General features: G+C 53.7%; 1 pseudogene; it reads left to right on the forward strand.

The window, feature by feature from the left end:
- The first annotated feature begins 950 nt into the window (after positions 1-950).
- On the forward strand, positions 951-8,344 carry LOC118679490 (annotated as a pseudogene).
- The last annotated feature ends 280 nt before the right edge of the window (positions 8,345-8,624 follow it).

The raw sequence follows: 8,624 nt of genomic DNA on the forward strand, positions 1-8,624 counted from the left end.
ACAAAGGTGATTGAGGACCCCAATACCTGTCTCCTTCTAAGCGTGGGCCCTGTGCGCCCGCCTGGTGCACCCGCCTGGTGAGCCCGCAAAGCTCACCCCGCCTCTACGCGGGAGGAAGGGTCACAAAGAGCATACGTGCCTGTGGTTTTAACAAGTTCTGATAGATTGCCCTACACACAGTTGGGCACTTTGTGCAAAGACAGGCTCTAGGGAGCCAGGCTTTCTAGCCCCAGAGCTGGCACTTGTAAGGAGGCGCTCACCCCGCTGGGGCGCTGGGCTGCAGCTCCTCTCTGAAGGGAGGGGCCGGCGCATTGGGCGAGAGTCTCCTGAGGGAGGGCGTGGAGGCTCCCTGTGCAGTGGCCACTCAGAGATGCTGTCATCTCCTTCACGCAGGGCTGTCTCCTGGGACTCCCTCTAGCGACACATTCACGAGGAGTTGGACATTATCTTTTCCACCTTGTGGCCCTGTTTTCACAGCAGCTGTGTGTTTAAATGTGTCTGCATATCCCATGAAGACGCAGTGACTGACTGAAAGATGTTCTAGTTTATATCCACGTGGCCAATGTGGCATCGATGGGCTGGGCTGTGCACTCGTGGGCCAAGCCAGGAGGGCGGCTCTTCAGGCCGCTGTCCTCATGTCAGTGACAGTGCAGACACCGAGGAACACAGCAGCCAATGACGCCTGCCGGAGGGTGAAGTTTTCCTGTCATTTTTGTACCTTCCTTGTTACTATCCTAAAATTTACTGATATTTTCATCTTTCATAAAGAAAAGCGCTCAGGGAACCAAGATGGCGGCATAAGGTACAGACCTGTGCATGCTGCCTCCCACAACAACATTGAGACTACCAACTATAAGACAAATAGCTATCATTCAGAACCAGGGGAAAGCTGTCCCAGTGGAAGCTCTACAACTGGAAGGAAAGAAAGAAGAGCATTGAGACTGAGTAGGATGTGCAGAGGCGCCAAGAACGGAGGTACGGAGTCACGCACCAGGCTGGCTGCAACTGGATGCGCGGTTTTTTTCAATCGGAAGGGGCTACAAACTCTCGAATGCACTGAGCTTCTTTGGGGAGGGATTCTGAGGTCCCAGACCCCTACGGGGAGAGGCGGGACGGCCTTGCAACAGGCCAGAGAGCGAGGGTGGCTGTCTCGTGGAGCTGCTCGCTGGCACTCGTAGCCGAAAGGGGAGGAGTCACGGAGACGCCATTGCCCCTTGCTCCGCCCTGGTGATTCCTGGAGGCCCCGCCCTACTCAATTTACATCCCCACCCAAGCTGTGCCAGTGGCACAAAAGGAACCACCTGTGCTTTTGCAGCCCAACCCAACAAACTGCAGATTTCAACTCCTCGCATGCATAAGGGACACACTCAAGAAGCAGAATCAGGTTCGGAGGAAGCCAGAGCCGGACACGACTGGGCCGGTGACATAGAACCACTGTACCAGCAAATGCACAAGCAGGTCCACCAGATCCAGTCTCACATGGGACACCAGGAGACGGCAGACAAGCAGTCTGTGCACTAAGTAGAAAACGAAATCCAAGCAAGCATACCAGATATTCAGCCACCAAGAACGCCTGGAGATTTTGTTCAGCAAGGAGCCGCCCAACAAAAGACAGAATGCCAAACTTCGTGTTGCTGAGACGGCCCCCATGAGCCTGAGATGGCCCCGGGGAGGTTGAGACGGCCCCGGTGAGGTTGAGACGGCCCCAGTGGGGTTGAGACGGCCCCTGTGGGGTTGAGATGGTCCCGGTGAGGCTGAGACAGCCCCTGGGAAGCCGAGAAAAATACCACATGATCTCACTCACTTATGGATAATAAGGACCATTATAGACTGATGAACAAAAATGGATACAGAGGCAGAGCCGCATTGAGCAGACTGTCAAACTACAGTGGGAAGCCTGGGGAGGGTTGGGGCGGGGGTAGGAGATCAACCGAAGGACTTGTATGCATGCATATAAGAATAACCAATGGACGCAAGACACTGGGGGGTGGGGGAAGGCGGGGGAATGTCAAGGGGGGGGAAGGAGACATGTGTAATACTCTTTGTAATACTTTAAGAAATAAAACAAAATTAAATTTAAAAAAAGAAAAGTGCTCAGGGTCTTGAGGAGAAGCAAGGCCCTGGGACCACAGCCTGGACTGAGGCCGATGTAAATCTGAAGGCCTCCCTCTCGCAATGCTCCCCTCATCGAAAAGATCAGCCTCCTTCAGCAGGGGTGTAACCACAAGCGGCTTCGGAAAGGAGCCAACGAGGCCGCCAAAACCCTCAGAGGCACCATGCGTTCCTTGTGATGGCTGCCCACGCAGAGCCCCAGACCCTGCCTCTCCCGCTGCCGCATGAAGACAAGAACGTGCTCTACGTGTTGGTGCGCTCCAAGCAGGCGCTGGGGCGGCCTGTGGGGTCCCCAGGCCTGTCCTCACCTGCTCTGTCACCATCAAAGAAGGCTCCCCGCTGAGCAGCAGATCCAGCCCACCCAGCAGCCCACTGAAAGGCTCTGGCCTAACCCGCTGGCCTCTGCCCCGCTCCCGCCCCTGGGTGTGCATCAGATGGTCTGTGTCAGCATGTAGGGCTCCAGCTGCCTCCGACTGTAGTGGCACATCTGGTTTTTATATTAAACAAAAGCACTCAGCTTGTTGTGAATCGGGCACTTAGGCGTTTTTCTTTTTCCCTTCTTCTCGAAACAGGAATGAACTACTCAGATTTGGACGAAATGCTGAAGGTGGGGAGTGCAGTTAGTGCAGCCTCAGAGGCCAAGGTCAGCTCAGCACAAGAAGTCTTCCTCCATCAGGGCTGCCCACTGGCTTTGGAAGCAGCTCAGGCTGGACGTGGCTCCCCGCTCACTAGGACGGTGCAGGAATACAGTCTCCTTCCCCATCTTTCCCCGCTCTCCTCCACCCCTGTCCATGGCCTTGGCACCTTCACTTCTCGCCAGCATCCCCACAGGATCTTTTTGTTGTTAATCCTCACATGAGGATATTTTTCCATTGCTTGTGGGAGGGAGGGATGGAGGGAGAGAGATGGCAGGGGGCAGGGGAAGGGGGCAAACGCGTACCCAGGTACGTGCCCTTGACTAGAAATCAAACCTGAGACCCTTTGGTGGGTCTGATGCTCTAACCACTGAGGGCACCCAGCCCCCCCCTGCCAGGGCCAGGAGGCGCTCATGGTCTGCCCGCAGCCGCTGGCTGTCCTCTGCTTCCCCACTGAGAATTGGTTACCAAGGGCCTTTCCAGGTGGAGAAAAAGGCCGAGGCAACAAGTACGCAAAAGCGGGCACCCCCGATCGCTGGTCCCACAGACAAATCCTTTCTTGCCATGTTCACTGCACACTCTGCACACTCACTGTTCACTGCTGTGTTCACTGCACACTCTGCACACTCACTGCTCACTGCTGTGTTCACTGCACACTCTGCACACTCACTGCTCACTGCTGTGTTCACTGCACACTCTGTACACTCACTGCTCACTGCTGTGTTCACTGCACACTCTGCATACTCACTGCTCACTGCTGTGTTCACTGAACACTCTGCACACTCACTGCTCACTGCTGTGTTCACTGCACACTCTGTACACTCACTGCTCACTGCTGTGTTCACTGCACACTCTGCACACTCACTGCTCACTGCTGTGTTCACTGCACACTCTGCACACTCACTGCTCACTGCTGTGTTCACTGCACACTCTGTACACTCACTGCTCACTGCTGTGTTCACTGCACACTCTGTACACTCACTGCTCACTGCTGTGTTCACTGCACACTCTGCACACTCACTGCTCACTGCTGTGTTCACTGCACACTCTGCACACTCACTGCTCACTGCTGTGTTCACAGCACACTCTGTACACTCACTGCTCACTGCTGTGTTCACTGCACACTCTGCACACTCACTGCTCACTGCTGTGTTCACTGCACACTCTGCACACTCACTGCTCACTGCTGTGTTCACTGCACACTCTGCACACTCACTGCTCACTGCTGTGTTCACTGCACACTCTGTACACTCACTGCTCACTGCTGTGTTCACTGCACACTCTGCACACTCACTGCTCACTGCTGTGTTCACTGCACACTCTGCACACTCACTGCTCACTGCTGTGTTCACTGCACACTCTGCACACTCACTGCTCACTGCTGTGTTCACTGCACACTCTGCACACTCACTGCTCACTGCTGTGTTCACTGCACTCAATGCACATTCTGCCGTGTTCACTGCCGAACTCACTGCTGTGCTCACTGCTCTGTGCACTGCACACTCACTGCTGCGCTCACTGCCATGTTCATTGCACACTCAGTGCACACTCTGCTGTATTCATTGCACACTCAGTGCACACTCTCTCCTGTATTCATTGCACACTCAGTGCACACTCTGCCGTATTCGTTGCACACTCAGTGCACACTCTGCCGTATTCATTGCACACTCAGTGCACACTCTGCTGTATTCATTGCACACTCAGTGCACACTCTCAGCCACACTCACTGCTGCGCTCACTCCATGTTCACTGCACATGGGGGTCATTAGATAAGGGCTGTGGCTGCATTCAGCAACCCCCGCCTCCTTTTCCTCCAGGGCACACCGCTGGACTACAATTCCCAGCCTCCCCATCAGCTAGGCAGGGACACAAGACTGAGTTCTGGCCAATGGAATGTGGACAGGAGTGATGAGCACATTTCCAGGCCTGCCTTTCTGTCAGCTTCCTTACCTGCACAGCTGGGAGTGATAGTGGACCCAGAGGCGGAAGGTTCCTGAATCCCTGCAACACTGCGTAGGACGGAGCCACTCAACCAGAAAAACCCTCTTGGGAGGGGAATGAACTAGAAACATTTATTGCCATGCATCACGGAGATGCTGGGGTTGTGGTCACAGCTGTCGGCCAACCTAACACATCGCCATTTCTATTATTACTGAATATTTTTACTTATTTAATTTTTATCCCTTGACACTCTGGGCTTGGTTGGCACAGATGAATTGTACCTTTCAAGGGTGTGTTGTTTGTGATGGCATTTCAAGCCCCTCTTTAAGCTCTGCGTCTTTTGTGTGCCCTCACGCCAGCCCTGGGTCCCCCATCCACAGAGCCCAGTTCCTCCTGCAGATGCCCATGGAATGCGACTTTGTGCCCACTGTTTCCTGCTTCAGCGCATTCCTCTCCCACCTGTTTTTCTCCTCTTCTCTCCTTTCTATGGATTCCTTTGTTCATTCATTCACTCATTGTTTTAGCAAATATTTATTGAGCTCCTTACTCAGTGCTAGGCATTATGTGAGACTCGGGGATATAGCAGGAGACATGCAAACACCACCCCCGGTCCCGAGTCTAATGGGAAGTAAGATAGTCAAACGGCCTATAACATCTGCCTTAAGCCATGCCGTCCTGGTCCTGGTGCTGACCGAGTGGTCGGGGTAAGAAGACTTGTGCTATGGCAATTTGGAGGTGGGCACCAATGGAGAAAGGATATTTTTTCCACACTCAGTGCACACTCTCTGCTGCACTCACTGCCGCGCTCACTGCTGTGTTCACTGCACACTCACTGCCACGCTAATTGCACACTCACTGTTGTGCTAGCTACACACTTTCTGCCATGTTCACCGCACACTCAGTGCACACTCACTGCCACGCTAATTGCACACTCACTGTTGTGCTAGCTACACACTTTCTGCCATGTTCACCGCACACTCAGTGCACACTCACTGCTGCGCTCACTGCATGCTCATGCCCTGGTTACTTCTTTCCTCCACTGTTTGCCAGAACTATCACTGGGAGAAGGAGGCCCAGGCACTATTCTGCCCCGGTGCAGTCCGGGCGGCACTGCTGGGGGCCGGTAACTAAGTAACTGCTCAGACCGCAGGAAAACGCGGTGGTGGCCATTTTGGAACCAGCAGCTGTCTTTTGACACACCATTTGCGAGCCTGGCAATTAAAGTCTTCCTTCCTTCCTTCCTTCCTTCCTTCCTTCCTTCCTTCCTTCCTTCCTTCCTTCCTCCCTCCCTCCCTCCCTCCCTCTCTCCTTCCCTCTCTCCTTCCTTCCTTCCTTCCTTCCTTCCTTCCTTCCTTCCTTCCTTCCTTCCTTCCTTCCTTCCTTCCTTCCTTCCTTCCTTCCTTCTCTTTCCCTAGCAGAGAACTCTGCATGGAGGGATAATGATGAGTCCAGAATTACTGGGGCTCTTTCAGGACTCCTAATATCCCTATTTCAAAATATGGAGGACCCTGCATCTTCACATATAAAGGAAGCTCAGATGCAAATTTCAGCTGCACCACTGCCTGCTGCCCACAGCCTCCGGCTTACTGTCCTGGGGAGACCTGTGACCTTGGGCAGACAGGTTCAGCTTCTCCAACTGTAAACTGGGAGTTATACCACCCACATCATGGGGTTGACAGAGAGTTACGTGAAACAAGGTACCTAAAATGCTTAGGCCTGTTTCTGGCTTTCTCTCAAAATCCATAATAATACCTACTGTGCAGGGCCTGTGCATAGGAGGTCAGGCCCTGAGGGCAGGACTTTGTGCTGCTCTCCCAGTATCCTCCTCGGTGTGCAAAAGCAAGGGCTACATGATAGTATCACTTTGTTAAAAGAATGAGGGACAAAGTGGTACCCCATCTTTAGACCCCCAGCCTTTATATAGCCCTCTCTTTCAGGCTCTTGGGTCCCCTATCAAGCACTTTCTTGCATTTTAGTCTCCCTAGGTAATATTTACACTTTCACTTGATCAACCAAATGTACTTCTTTGTTTATTTTTATTGATTTTAGAGAGGAAACCTCGATGAGAGAGAGATGTCCATCCATTGCCTCCTGTATGGGTCCCACCCTGGGATCCAACCCACCGCCCCTTGGTGCACAGGAGGATGCTCCAACCAGCCTGGCTCAACCACGTTAACTCAGGGTGAGAAGTTTGGACTTTTGGTTTGAAATCCTGTGTTAAGGACTTTTGTCCTGATGGGGACCTTCGGGTGCCTGCTGGCCGGGAGGGGGCTGCTTGGGGAGTGGGGACGGCCTATGATAAATAGTGCTGATCACTGCTCTGGTTGTGTTTCAGGGCCACTGGTGGATCACCTGCAGCCAGAGTCTTCTCTCCTGTCCCCTCACCTTTCACTTCTCTTAATGTCATTCCCACGGCCACTTCTGAGCTTCCACGATGCTCACAACACAGGCCCCAGCCCTTCTCTCTGTGTCGTGCCAGCCTCCCTCTTATCCAGTGAAGTTTTGCCCCAGTGGCAGTTCACCTTCGTGGACATGCCAAGGGACATTGGTGCTCCTGACCCACAGCCCCCGCCCGGCTGCCCAAGGACTCTCCGGTGCCAGATGAGGAAACCGAGGTCCAGACTTTAGAATAATGAGCCCAGCCTCGCCAGTGTGGCTGTCACGGAGCATCAGCTATGAACCAGGCGGTCATGGGGTGGTTGTGGTCTTGATCCCTAGTAGATGGTGTGCAGGAGGCAGCCGCTTAGACTAGGATGCAATGCTTCTCTCTCATCATTAGCATTTCTATCTCTTCCTCCCTCTTCCTTCATCTCTGAAATCAATTAAAAGTATTTTTAAAAAGTAAACATAAAATGAGTGAATGAATGAATAAAATAAAATAATGAGCCAAATCAAGTTGAATCAAACTCAGTTTTTCTTGTTGAATATATTCTTTGACCAGAGTGTTTGGTTCCCATTTGCCCTTCGTTGTCAGCAGCATTATGAATGGTTGGTGTGGCCACGTCACCATATCCTATATAATAATAAAGGGTAATATGCAAATTGACTGACAGGTGGAATGACTGGTCACTATTATGCGCACTGACCAATGCAGGAGCTGCCCCCTAGTGGTCAGTGTGCTCCAACGGGGGAGCTCTGCTCAGCCAGAAGCCCTGAGCCGGGCTCAGGCAGGCCTAAGCCATCAGTCAGACATCCCCTGAGGGGTCCTGGACTGCCAGAGGGCATAGGCTGGGCTGAGGGACCCCTCCCCAGTGCACGAATTTTGGGCACCCGGCCTCTAGTATGTATGTATAGTTTTGTTATCAGAGAGGTGCATGGGTGGTCTTTCTCTGTTGCTCCTGGGGTGCTGCTGGAATGAGCACTTCCACGGGAGGATGAGATGCGGTAGAAGCTTTATTTTCACTGAATTATATCCTCGGTTTCCAAGGTCCCGTTTCCCTCAGTCCCGCCTGGCAGCTGAGCGGCTGGGGCTGCAGCAGAGCTCGGAGCCCCGCCAGCGCCCAGAGCTTCTGTCCACCTTGGCACTGGGCGGCATGGTGGACATAGTTGAGCCCATCAGGCCCTTGCGTGGGCCCAAGAGCGCCCCTGCAGAGAGAGCCCCAAGGGTGCGAGAGCTGAGAGCCACCAGCAGCCCGCTCATTCATGGGGGAGATTGACCGGCAGATCTTCCCGCCCTCCCAGTGGCCGCACCTGCTCTGGCCCATGGCCTGTTGCCTGGCCCATGGCCTGTTGCCTGGCCCATGGCCTATTGCCTGGCCCATGGCCTATTGTCTGGCCTGTGGCCTGTTGTCTGGCCTGTGGCCTGTTCCCTGTCCCCTGGCCCATGGCCTGTCGTCTGGCCCGTGGCCTGTTCCCGGTGACTGACTTACAAGTACCTTCCTTGTCACCTGACTACGGGTGGGCCGGGGACTGCATCTGTGCTCCCCGCTGGTCCCT

Source organism: Myotis myotis, unplaced genomic scaffold, assembly GCF_014108235.1.
Source record: "Myotis myotis isolate mMyoMyo1 unplaced genomic scaffold, mMyoMyo1.p scaffold_m19_p_26, whole genome shotgun sequence".
NCBI classification, from domain to species: Eukaryota; Metazoa; Chordata; class Mammalia; order Chiroptera; family Vespertilionidae; genus Myotis; species Myotis myotis.